This window comes from Chinchilla lanigera, unplaced genomic scaffold, assembly GCF_000276665.1.
Source record: "Chinchilla lanigera isolate Chin_1 unplaced genomic scaffold, ChiLan1.0 scaffold00018, whole genome shotgun sequence".
Lineage (NCBI taxonomy): Eukaryota > Metazoa > Chordata > Mammalia > Rodentia > Chinchillidae > Chinchilla > Chinchilla lanigera.
This window is the reverse complement of record NW_004955419.1, coordinates 21,553,578-21,566,468: the sequence shown is the minus strand read 5'-3', so window position 1 is coordinate 21,566,468 and position 12,891 is coordinate 21,553,578. Positions and strand designations below refer to the sequence as shown.

General features: G+C 41.5%; 1 protein-coding gene across 2 annotated transcripts in view; it reads right to left on the bottom strand.

Moving 5' to 3' along the window:
* The window catches only part of Abca1 (ATP-binding cassette, sub-family A (ABC1), member 1), a 127,764-nt gene extending 115,158 nt beyond the window's left edge, over window positions 1-12,606 (bottom strand). For both annotated transcript variants that reach the window (XM_005382783.2, XM_005382782.2), the window contains exon 1: window positions 12,260-12,606. The gene's annotated coding sequence lies outside the window, so the exon portion shown is untranslated. The remainder of the gene's footprint in view (window positions 1-12,259) is intronic.
* Between the last annotated feature and the right edge of the window lie 285 nt (window positions 12,607-12,891).

The following is a 12,891-nucleotide window of genomic DNA, read 5'->3' as shown; positions in this document are numbered from 1 at the left end:
GTGCAGATAGGAGCATTTCAATATGCTGCCAGGCAGGGCACAGAGGCATAGGCCCTGTCTTCCAAAGCTTATAACCCAACTTCTCTAGAAAAACTAGAACAAACCACTTTACTGGCTACCTCACTAAATTAAAAGAAGAAAGAGGAAAAAGATCACAAGTTTGAATCCACATATTTATGATTCCAAAACCTTAAGGGTGTTAGCCTTCTTTTTTCCAGTATCGGCAACATGAGCACTTTCATTTGAAATCTAGGAGGATCTTACAAACAGAAATAGATTTGTTTTACTCAGTATTAGCAAGATTCTGTATATTCCTTATCAAAAAGCACCACGCTATTAATGTTCTCACAAACCAAATATTCTGGTGCCAAAGAAAGAACTCAAAAAAAACTGGAACTAATCATTGGGTGGAATTTCTGCTAGTCTCCCTTTTGCAATTGTACTTTTTGGTAGCACTTAAAAATTCACACAATCCAATAATCCAAGCTACAGCGTGCTAGGTCTCTACATCAGGTGACAGCCAGTGTCCCAGATGGAACTCTGCCTGAAATCAGAGTATTGTATTCATCTCTACAGGCTCCTGAGGTGCATCTACTCCCTTTAATGGAAGCCATGCGAATCGAGGGTCAAACAACCCTCCATTTGCATCACTGAAGAGAAAGCCAGGCTGTGATTAACCATGTGAAATGTGACTAGCGTAAAAAATGGCACTAGGGCTGGGGATTTAGCTCAGCGACAAAGCGCCTGCCTGGCAAGCGCAAGGTCGTGAGTTCGGTTCCTGGTACCGGAGAAAAACCAAAAAAAAAAAAAAAATGGCACTAATTCACTCAAATTCAAATTATGCAACAAAACTGACAACTGAATAAACACTACTTGACCGAAGTCTGTCTCTATTTTGAACTCCAGGTCCTTACTACGATTAACACAATTATTAAAATTTTAAAAAATCACACCCCACCTTGAGTTACAATTAAATCTCAACCAGCCAAAGCTAGTAGGGATTTTATGCTTTTGCATAAAGAAACAGCATCTAAGAAACCCTCAACCTGGAGGATTTCTGTAGAGATTTCCTTCTCATTTGAACTTAAAATGAAAGAGCAATTTTCATTTAAGAGAGAAAAAAGTTCCAGCTGAAAAGCCCTTTACAATTCAAATTGGCTCAGTAAACAGGATAAATAAGTGAGACCAGTTCAATGCTTAAGGATTCAGTGTCCATTCTAAGCTGAAAAGGAAAGACTTTTATACACACAAATTCTTTTATCTCTATTAAAGGGCACTGTGAAGATGACTACATTATGGAAAGTAGAAAGAATCTTGAATTAAAAAGGCAACACACAATTTTAGTTTTCACTTAATGACGGCTAGAGGGTGAATTCAGGCAGGGCACTCTACCACTTTGGGCCTCAAAGCAGAAAACGAGTCTGTACAGTGGAAAGGCAAGTGCAGATGAACTCCTAAGAAAACTGCTTAGCGCCTAAGAATCCAGTAGCCATGGGAAATCTTAAGAGCATGAGAAACCATGACACCATCCCAACTGCACAAACATGTCTCTACTTCCTCACACATTTCTGGTAGGGGTGCAAATAAATATACCTCGGCAACGAAGATGTAAGTGTTGATAGGAGCACAGGAGACAGAGAAGTGTTCCTTAAACAGAGAAGGTGCCATGGAGGAAGACGCATAAGAAATTCTGCTGCAGTTTGGATCTTAAATGCCCACCAAAAGTCCATGAGTTGAAGGCTTGGTTTCCAGCGTGGCACTATTAGGAGGTGGCCGATCCTTTGGGAACCAAGGTCTGTAGGTCACCGAAGTATGCTCACAAAGGGGACTGTGGGACCAGGGCTCCTTCCTCTTTCCCCTTTGCTCTCTGATCATGTAAGTGGTTTTGCTATACCACACACTATTGAGGTGATGTGCTTTCTCACCATAGGCCCCAAGTAACAGTGCCAATGGGTTACAGACCAGAATCTCCAAACCGTGAGCCAAAATAAACCTTCCCTCTTTGTAACTTGATTATCTGATATTATAGTCAAGGAAGCCATCTAACAAAAATGTGGAAGGGGGTTAAAAAGTAGACTTAGGAATCAGCAAGCAATAAGTTTGAATCTCTTGCTCTGCCACTAGCCAGACAGTTGAACCATGAACAAGTTTTTTAACTTCTATGTCAGATGAATCATCTGGAAAATGGGGCTCAAATAGACTCAATACTTCCTCTCACGAGGGAAAGTTACACAAGAAGAAATAAAGTGATACTCAGAGGGATTTAGGAGATGGGCTAACAGAGTTTTAACCACTGAATTACATAATGAGAAAGTTTTGTTCTCTTCAGCACTCCTTCAGCCTTTATAAAAATTTTATTACTTTGAGGAGAGTTTTGGTTTAGTCTTCTACTTGACACTTTTAAAACACTTGCTAATTTACCTTTTTAACACAGTGAGGGCAAGTCTATGACTTGGCTAATGTTTTTAAAAAGCAGTAATTATTTCATAGAAAGACTGGAGCTAAAGGAATTTGCTTTTATTCTAATTATTTTTAATTACCTTCTATTTTTGACTATTGATAACTTATTTTTAATTTGTAGGACTAGTACAATACAAATTTTAAAATTTCACTGATGATTAAAAAAAGTAAGTCAATGTAAATAATCTGAGTCACCTTAAATACTACCTGTTTCAGGTGAAAATTAAATGAGATAAAGAGATAGTGTGCAGTAAGCGTGAGCCCAGCTTAGGTTGTTATCCATGTTTTAGTCAATGCATAAAGAATGTAAGTTTAGGACACGATGCAAACAAAGGCAGAAATGGAAGATGGTTATGAGATTCCGGTATGAGAAGCCAAGTGATAGCAATAAGAAACTTTTAAAGCAGATGTTAGAGCAAAAATACAAGTGTGTAGAGGAAGATTCACCTAACAGTTATTGAGCTATATCATGTGTCAGTCACTCTGGTGAAAAAACCAAGCATAATTCCTTCAAGTATGCCTCTTACAATTCAGGACAAAGTTGTCACAATAAATCCAGGTCTTATTTTTCAAAGAGCCTTGCACACCAAGCAAAAGAAATAATTAATGGTGGTGTATCCTTAAAGTCTTTTGACATTAGTTCAGTACTTTAAAGGGCATCTGGTGTTTAATAAATATCTGCTGAACAAATGAATTTCAGTTTAATAGCGCTAATTGTCCATTAGCACATTCAACTTCAAAATGCATGTATAAGGTTAGAGATATAGCTCAGTGGTACAGCACACGCCTAGCAATCATGAGGCCCTGAATTCAACCCCCAGCACTAAAAAAGCAAAATGCACACTTTGTTGTTGTTGCTTTTTTCTTACTTTTTGTTTTGGGGGGGGTGGTGGTTTCCGGTACCGGGAATCGAACTCACGATCTCGTGCTTGCCAGGCAGGCGCTGTGCCGCTGAGCTAAATCCCCAGCCCCTGTTGTTGCTTTTCATAATCTATATTCTTCTCCTTTCCCTTTCACAGTAGCAAAGATCCATTGTAGCCCAACTAAGGTAAGCTCTGCTACCTCCATCCCACGGCACTGCATCTGCAGAGAACAGCAGTGTGCCGTCAGTCTAAGTTCATCAGTCTGAGCCTTCACTTTCTGCCTTCCCAATGCTGCTGCTTTCAGCAGTATTGCCTTTTAGGTCAAATTTGGGGCATCTAAATACCAATCTAATTGAATCTAAACTGCACTTCCCTGCTCCCGCAAGGAATTTGCTTCTTCAAGAAAACAAGCTTAGTTTGGCTTGTGGCAAAAATCAGTTATTTTCAAACTGTCATCCACAAAGTTTCACAAAGCAAGAGCGAACAGCGGGGTAACACCTGAACTTCTCTTAGCAGGTCCTCCCCGCAACCCGTACTGCTGTCCCGAGCTTCTGTTCATTTTTCTCAATCTTTTTTTCTTCCAATCCCAATTATGTTATTAATTCTAAAGCAACAAATTCAGGACAATGCTTTAGAAACTAGTGGGTCTTACCCACCTACCTCTCATGAGATTCTTCTAAGATATTTATAAATATCCTCACAAGGTATTCTAATTCTCTGCCTACAGTGGGCGCTGGCACTTTTTTCTTGGAGAATGAATTAGTTTCTCAGTCTTCACTTTTCTTTTGATCACATATAGGTTTAACAGGGCTCTGCCATCAAAAGTAAAACCGGTACCATAAACAAAAGTGTGCAAGGTAGAGACATTTCACAGAGATTTTCCAAACGGTCAATCACAGGCAAGACAGGCATCTCACTAAATCGCGCTTGTTCTATTAAAATGAATTCACTGGAACTAACTCCTCCTTCTTTTGCATTTCAGAGAAAAATTCCTCCTCTGGTTCTATGATGCAAGTCTTCATCCACTCAGTTCCATTACATAGGTAATTTCGGTAGCTTCCTCTCTTCTACCTTCCTCTTCTTCCACCATCTTTCTTCCATCCTCACTCTAAAGAGGAAGGCTCTGACATCTTCCCCTACCCACCTAAAATCAATGTTACACTGATGTTCCCTCAGAACATGTCTCTGGGTATCTCCAATCGAAGGACCATTCTTCTGTTAAATATGGACCTGGAGTCAGACAACATAAAAGCTTAAGGGTCCTTGAAAAGCCATGTAGATTCATTTTGGAAACCAACAACCTAAATCTCAGGAAGGTAAAATGAGTTGGCCCAGGCCACATTGTTTCTTACTGGGTTTGTGGGCATTCATAAATATTCTGCAATTAAATGTAAAATCTGGAGCCTGTGCATGTCTTTTCTACAGAGAGAATCCATAGATTTCAGCATGTCCTAAAGGAAATTAAAAAACTACTATACCTCTCAAAAAATGATAACCACTGATGCCAACATGAACCAATTATAACTAATATGTGATAATCAATATATGTCTCTATGAAGAAAAGTTGAACTGGAACCTAATTTTTCCATGTTTAAATAATAATGTGAATTGGTGAGCCAGTGGAAGAAAAGAACCCAATTCAAACAGTTACCACCTAGTTTTTCCATGCCAGAGAAAGCAACGTAAGAAACATGATAAAAAAAAAATTGAGATGAAAGTAAACTAAAAATAAAGCTCTTAAGATGACTAAAAACACTAGTTAAAATATATAGCAACTTGTAAGCCCTTATATCATATTGTTTATATTGTACACACACACACACAAAATACCTATTTTACAGATAAAAAAACTGAAGCAGAAAGATACTGGGAATTTGCATAGAGTCATAGATACACAGGTGACAGGACCAGAATTCCAATCTATGTTACTTTTACTTTGAGATCTATACTCATTTTCACTAAGATACGCACCTATAATTCAAGATATCCTGATAACTGATAATATGAACTATTTATTTAAGAAGAACTAGAATAAATACTTTAAAGGTAGTTTCACAGGAGTCTTCAAATGGGTCAACTATTCGGAAATTCTGCCTAGGAAATGTCATATACTGTACTAAGCGCCAGTTATCACAAAACATCTTGACTTCATATCTAGCCAGATAAAATGCTCTGACTTCCAAGGGCTTCTTGGAAGTTGGATTTGGCAAGGAAACAATGCAAAATTTTAAACAAACACCAAAAAAAAAAAAAAAAAAACCCACATAAAAGAATGTACTGAAATGCACATGAGGCTATTTGTTTTTGTTTAAATTTCTAAATTTCTTAGTGAGTTACCTCATTCTTATAAATAAAAATAAATTAATGTACAACTCAAAGCATTTAAACGTGGAATGTCATGGTCTACAGCATTTTTTTCAAATCACAGCTTCCTCTGAAAGAGAAATGAAACTAAAAGAAAAAGAACTGTTTGCTCTCCTCTAAGTTACCTGGTCCAATAATTTAAACAGGCACTAAAATTTATCAATCTATCATAAACTTTAAGCATTAAGTAGAGCTATTTACATTAATGTTAGTCTAATGCTTTTCTGTGATTCTTCTATCATCTTAAGTAATCTGTTAGAATAACAACAGCAAACAGGAGTCTCCACCCTTTCTGTTGGATATATTCAAATCAGCATTTGTTAAACCTGCCCCATTCTAAGGGAATGAATTAAGGACAGGAGAGAATTAAATGAAGAGCAGTCTTTAGAGAAGCAGACACACCAGAGGGAGACAAATAAATATCAACTACAATTTTTAAAATAACAAACCAAATTCAGGATATGAAGAGTGCCACAATCCAAGTTTTGTGGGAGTAAAAAGGAGATCAACATTCAAATCAGGTCTCAAACTTTTGTACCAAAGATTTCATAACTGAGATGCTTTTGAACTTATTTCATTTTAGAAACAAATGTCATGCTCCTCCATTGTGAACAGTAAATATTCTTTGCTTTAACACAGCTTATGATCCCATTAGAATGCGGAGTAACTCAAGGCCCTGGTATAAAAGCAATTTTGTATCTGAGATTTTCATTCTGTGGCTTTATGTATTTCTAAAATGTACCTCTCTAACAAAAGAGAAGCTATTATTCAGAGAACTAATTTCAAATGAAAATACCCCAACGGAAAGGAAAGAAAGACTTTCATTTAACCACCAGGTTCAGTTCAGTTCCAGTGACCAGGTTGTTAAGTGAATCTTCTCTAAATGAGGAAATGCATATAGTACGTACCATACAACACTCAGAACAAAGAAATGGTCAAGGGAACTGCAACCTGATGACTTTTATTTGCATAACTCTGCATAACAACATAAAACTACAGTAATGTACTGTACAATCAGCAAAAATTACAGTACTGCATAAGCAAGAGGTACTGAACCCCCCAAAAAACACACTGAGGTTCTATAAATAAGATGTAAAGAACTGTACCAAGAAACAAAAAAGGATGGCTTGCTAAGTCTGAGCGGTAGGTCCTAAGTCCCAACAGTCATAGGTCATTAAAAGAGGAATGTCTGTATTTTGTTCACCCTGAGTATTCACACAGAGCCAAACTGTGTGGGATACGACTTGGTTCCCTCTCTGTCTTAAAAACTCCACAACCAAGCTACTTAACCGGCTTATGCCTCAGTTTATCCAACTATAAAGATACAAACAGTACCCACCTCATGTGGTGCTCATGAGAATGAACTGAGTTATCACCTATGACAACATCCAGGAACAGCAAGTAAACATAACTGTTTTACTAAGAAGTCTTTTCTAAGAGTTTATTTCTGATTTGTTACACCACTGATAAGAGAAGCAATTTCCCATGTTACTTCACTGTTATAAGGCAGACTCTGAAACTGTTTTTACTTCCAGAGGAATAAACCTAAGCAAAGGTTCAATTTCATTTCTGGACAGTGTAGAAAGATAGCTTATTTCAAAAAATCCACAAACCAGGAATAGGCCAGTTAAAGATTACATTGCATTATAACCAATTTAAAAATTCACCAAAGTTAGAATTAACAGCTGAATAGAAATCTTCCCTTTTTCTTTTGTTCCTTACATTTTACAGCAAAATATATCATTCCATGTTCTATGCTGTGTATCACAAAAGAAAATACTTTGAGATCCCAGATCACTCAAAGAACTGAAGCAATAGTATCATCTGCATTTTAAGCAAGTAAAATAATTAAAGTTCAACAAATATTTGTCTAGGTTCTTTCCATGATGTTGTAATCCCGATGCAACCAAGGTCTCAACAGCTGAAGAGATTTGGTAACAAAGGAAGAATGACACAGGCTGTTGATTGCGATAAAGACTACAGCACATCAAGGTTAAGAACATAGTGAGCGGCCTCCAAAGTTGCCTGCTCACACCGCTGAAACTGTACCAGCTGTCTGCTTGATGTGGGAGTTAAAGTACTCTGGAACTGAGTTCAAATGTGAGCTCAGTCAAGTGCAAGGTATATGGCCAGGCACAAGATAGTTAGCCTGTCAGCTTCTCAATCTGTAAAACGGGGTGAGTCTGTTGTAAAGCAGCCTGGAGAAGCATTTAGAGCCGTACTTGGCACACAGTGCCTCGTAAGTTTCTATTATATAAATATTGCAATAACTTGGCATTTGTGGTTATTTCCTCTTGCAGATGTGAGAATGCTCTCAGCTTCGGTGCAGGTCCTCTCCCAGGACAGTTAAATAAGGCAAGTATTCAGAATGATCTTTTAAAATTTGATGCTGTGGTACTGGCAAAAACACAGACCTGAGGATCAAGGGAACAGATTAGAAGATGATGAAACAACTCCAAACACATTCAGCCACCTTATCTTCGACAAAAGGGCCAAACACGTTCACTAGAAGAGAGATACCCTCTTTAATAAATGGTGCTGGAAAAGCTGGCTTTCCACATGCCAAAGACTAAACCTAGACTCATGTCTCTCACATTAAACTAAAGTAAAAATGGATCAAAGATCTAAATATTAAAACAGAAACACTAAGTGTGCTGGACGACAGAATAGGTAGAAATCTTGAAGATATAGGTATAGGCAAAGACCTCATAAGCAAAACCCTAATTGCACAGGAAATATTACAAAGAATCAACAACTGGGATCTCATCGTATTAAAAACTTTTTGCACAGCAAAGGAAATCAACAGAGTGAAAAGACAACCCACAGAGTGGGAAAAAAATTTTACCAGTTGTCCCTCAGAAAAAGGACTAATCTTCAGGACATATAAAGAACTGAAAAAAATCAGACTCCCCAAATTTAAAGATCTAATCCAAAAATGGACATCTGAGAGGAATACACACTTCTCAGATGAAGGAGTACAAACAGCAAGTAAATATATGAAAAATGTTTAACATCACTGGTCATTCAAAAGATGCAAATTAAAATATCACTCTAGAAAGAATGGCTATTATCAAGAAATCAACCAATAACAAATGCTGGACGGCTGTGGGGAAATAAAAACCTTCTCCCCTGTTGGAGGGAGTGTGGACTTGTGCAACCACTGTGGAAATCAGTGTGGCCAGTCCTAAAAAACTAGGACTAGAGGTCCCATTTGACCCAGCTATTCCCCTTCATGATACCGCCATAAAAAGACATTTAAAATGTTATATAAGAGTAACATATGCACATCCACGTTTATAATGACACAGTTTGTAATAGCTAAATCTTGGAAATGACCCAAATGCCCATTAACTGATAAGGTAAAGAAAAAAAATTTTCTAATATAATGGAGTACTACTCAGCCATAAAGAAGGGTAAGTTTGAGACATTTCTAGGTAAATGGATGCACCTTGAGACTATACTCTTAAGTGAAATAAATCAGACACACGTGTAAATATCACATTGTCTCTCTGGTGTGAGAAACGTAAAGGATAAATAAAGACGAAAATGTATAATATAAATCGTGGAACAGGAAAAAGTTGTTCAAATGGGAAAGGAAAATAGGGAAGGAAAATAGAGAAAGGAAGGTGAGAAAAGGAAAAAACCAAGGAATCAAGATATGTTATGTACAGGTACAAATTCCCTACAATGAATGTGATCATTATGTATATTTAAAATGTACCAATAAACTTAATAGTAAAAATAAAACAGTATAAAATAAGATTTGATACTGGACTAACTGACTATCAGGGACAGTGTCACTGCATTATTTCTTTACTCTCTAGATAGCAAATAAAAATGTATCTAGGTTTAAGAGTGTCTTAGAAACGCAGCACCACATGCATTTTCTAGATATCCAAAAGGCTCATAACTCAAAAGAGTGTAAGGCAATGTCCACTTAACTATTTCAGGAGACAAAAATTAAAATTGCAAAGATCTAACAATTCGCACTTACTACAAATGTAGTAAGCATTCTGGTTTACAGGGAAGAAGATCCCTTTAAAAACAAGATCTAAATGGTAAGATATGCCAGCTCCTCCCCGTGTAGGGTGGGTACTAAAAGGATAACAAAAAGCCAAGTTGCTGAGTTTCATTCATTTTTAATATTGTTTGCATTGGAACTTCCTTGAACAGAGGTTGAAAACAACCAAGCTCTAATCACCCTTTTCCAGTCCCAGACTAATGCACTGCCTCATATGAACTGTAAACATACTTTCAGCCAAAATGCCTCCAGGGTCTATTACAGGTCTGCATTTAGATGCCAGCAGAAGTACTTATGAGGGCTGAGATTTCAAGTGCTTATCTGTAGAGAAGACAAACATACCACAGGTGCCCTAGTCACAGGTACATCATCCTGGCACCACAGTGACTTTCCAAAAGGGACTGATGAATTACTCTGACTAAGGTACCAATTCTTGTTTCATAAAAGGATTGTGGTCATCATGAGGCTGGAGACCCCTTTCCCTCTGATTCTATAACTCATTCTCAAGTACATACTGATTTTCTCTGTGTATATAATGTTTTCCCCGAAAGTCTCACCAGGAACTATTTTAATGGTTTATGGGAGCATTTGGAAAACAGGCCAACAATAGAAATTTACTTGAAATTTATTATACTACCAAAAAAAAAAAAAAGGCTCTACTCAGAAATACTCTCCATGCTTTTACACTTTCTTTGAAGTTTCTCAAACGAATGATGTGAACAACAGAAAACCTCCACCATTTCTGTGGAAGGTACAAGAAAAACAAACCAAAGGGGAGAAGAAAAAAAGGAGGTACGTTTTTAGAGGACATGTAAGTTCTGTTTGAAAAGATCAAACCTTGAGCCAGGTGTGGTAGCCAAGGACTGTAATCGCAACTTTGAACTCAGCCTGGGCAATTTTGGAATTTAAGGAGACCCTGTCTCAACATTTCAAAAGAAAAGGACTGGGATGTAGCTCAGTGCAAAAGTCCTGGGATCAGTCCTCTGTATTACAAACACACACCCACAGAGAGACACACATAAAACGAAAAACACCTTAGGTCTGGGCTCCAAACTATCACTTTGAAAAACAATTAAACTGCTCTTGGAACATAAAGGAAAAAGTTTTATCAGGTGGTTCTTTGTTTGCTTGTTTTTTGTGGGAGGTGACGATTGGGCCATAGAGGAAAAGTGATATGCTCACTCTCAACGCCATGCAAGTTTTCTGAACTATTAAATCTTCCTGCTAGTACAGTATGAGTCTATATACTACCTACTCCTTTGTGAAGTGTCCCTGAGAAGGCTTGGGTTTTAAAAGCGCATGGCATCAACGCTGCAAGTGAGAAAGACCAATTACTTGTAGAACAGACACCTTTCTCCTTTAATTTCTTTCATTCCTTCTGGTAAGAGCTGTAAAAACAGGCAGGGACACAACCCTAGCACCTGAGGCCCCTGAACCTTCTCTCATCCAGCAATGCCCCGATTAACAAAACACCGCTCGGGCTTTCTTTGGAGCCCCCCAAGGTTCCTCCCAGTCTGCAACCACCGGTTCTCGCCGGATCACTGTCCACCCGAACTTGGGAGCGACAATGCCTGGCGCAGCCGGGCCCCACTGCAGCCCCCGCGGATACCTAGGCCACGCGGCCAGGAGGCGCTGCGGGCCAATCTCCGGGGCTACCGCAGCCCGCGCCCAGCCCCCACGGCTCCCGGCTGAGCCCAGCCCAGCAGCCGAGCTCCCAGCTCTGCGCCGCCCGCCGGGGTTACTCGCGGTCATTCCGCTGCACCACCTCGCCCCAGCTTTTTCTACTCGTGTCCAGTCTGAGCTGCCCCAAGAAGGGCAGCAAAGGGAAGGAAGCTGGGGCAGGAGGTGAGACGAAAAAGCACCCAGCTCCGGAAGTTTTCTGTCTTAATTTAAAAGAGTCAAAACTCATTCCCCTGCACGCCAGGGCCACGTGAGCGCACGGACCCCCGGGTGAAACAAAGCCCCGATGCCCCAGGCAAGCAGTAACATAACAGACCCCATTTGGGACACTTCCTACTGGAGTTCTTCGGGAACGAGGACGCGCCGTTCCAGTCTCAGGGCGCACGGAGCCGATCCCCATGTCAGAGCCCAACACAGACCAGTTCCTTAACGGAGCGGGGACTCGGCTGGCATTTGTCCCGGTGGGCGCCGGCTGACCCGAAGCCAGAGGGGTTTCCAGCGGGCTCGGCCGCTTCCAAACAAAGGGCAGCGCTGTGCGTGGGACCTGCCACTCTCCGCACCCCAGAAGCAGCGCCCGCAGCACCCCTGACCCCACTACGCTCGAAGTGCTGCGCCTGGGTCTCCAAGCCCAGAGATGCGCCCCAGGGCCCCGGCCGGGCGACCCCCGAGTGCAGCGGCGCCGCGTCCCGGGGTCCCGCCACGGCCCGTCCCGGGGCACCTTCTCGCCATTACGCCGCCCTCGCCCCATTTGCGTAGCAAGAGGAACAAATGTGGGGGGCCAGGGCCAAAGTCCCCCAAACCTAGAGCTTCCCAATGCCTCCCCGGCCCCGAAGCAAAACAATAACGCCCAAGTCACTGTAGAGCCTCTTACCTGTTTTCCACTTTTGTGTTTGCGTTTCTTGCCCCCACCCCTTGACAAACCCTTCCAGTGAAGGGGAGGGGGAAAAACAAAAACGGGGAGAGGACGCAAGGGGCGGCGCGCCCCGGAGAACTGGCTCTAGCTGCGCGCGTCCTGCGGCGCCCCCTGCCCTGCCCTGCCCTGCCCTGCCCTGCGTGCCCGGCTCGCGGACCAGATGTGCGGCTCGGCTCCGCAGGTCCCGACCCCTCGCACTCTCCCTCGGAATCACTGGTTTTTGCCGCGACTAGTTCCTTTTATAGATTCGGCTGCGCCGAGCGCAGGGGTTACCAGCGGTCAAAGCCTGTTCTCTCCCTCCGCCCCCGCCCCTCCGCGGCCTCTGTTTATGTAGCTCAGTCACTCAGCCGCGAGCACGTGGAGCTCGGCCCGCCCCTTAAACCGGCGACGCGGCGCGGCTGCAGGCGGGGCGGGACGAGGGGGCGCGGGGCATCGCGGGCTCCCCCGGCGCAGATCCGCGCCTCCCTCCCGGCCCTGACCTGCCGGCCTCGCCGAGCGGGAAGCGCCGGGCTTGAGCAGCGCCCAGGACTCGGGTCCGCCTTCCCGGCAGTCCAGGCGCTAGTGGAAGTAAACTCCAGCTTTCCACCCAA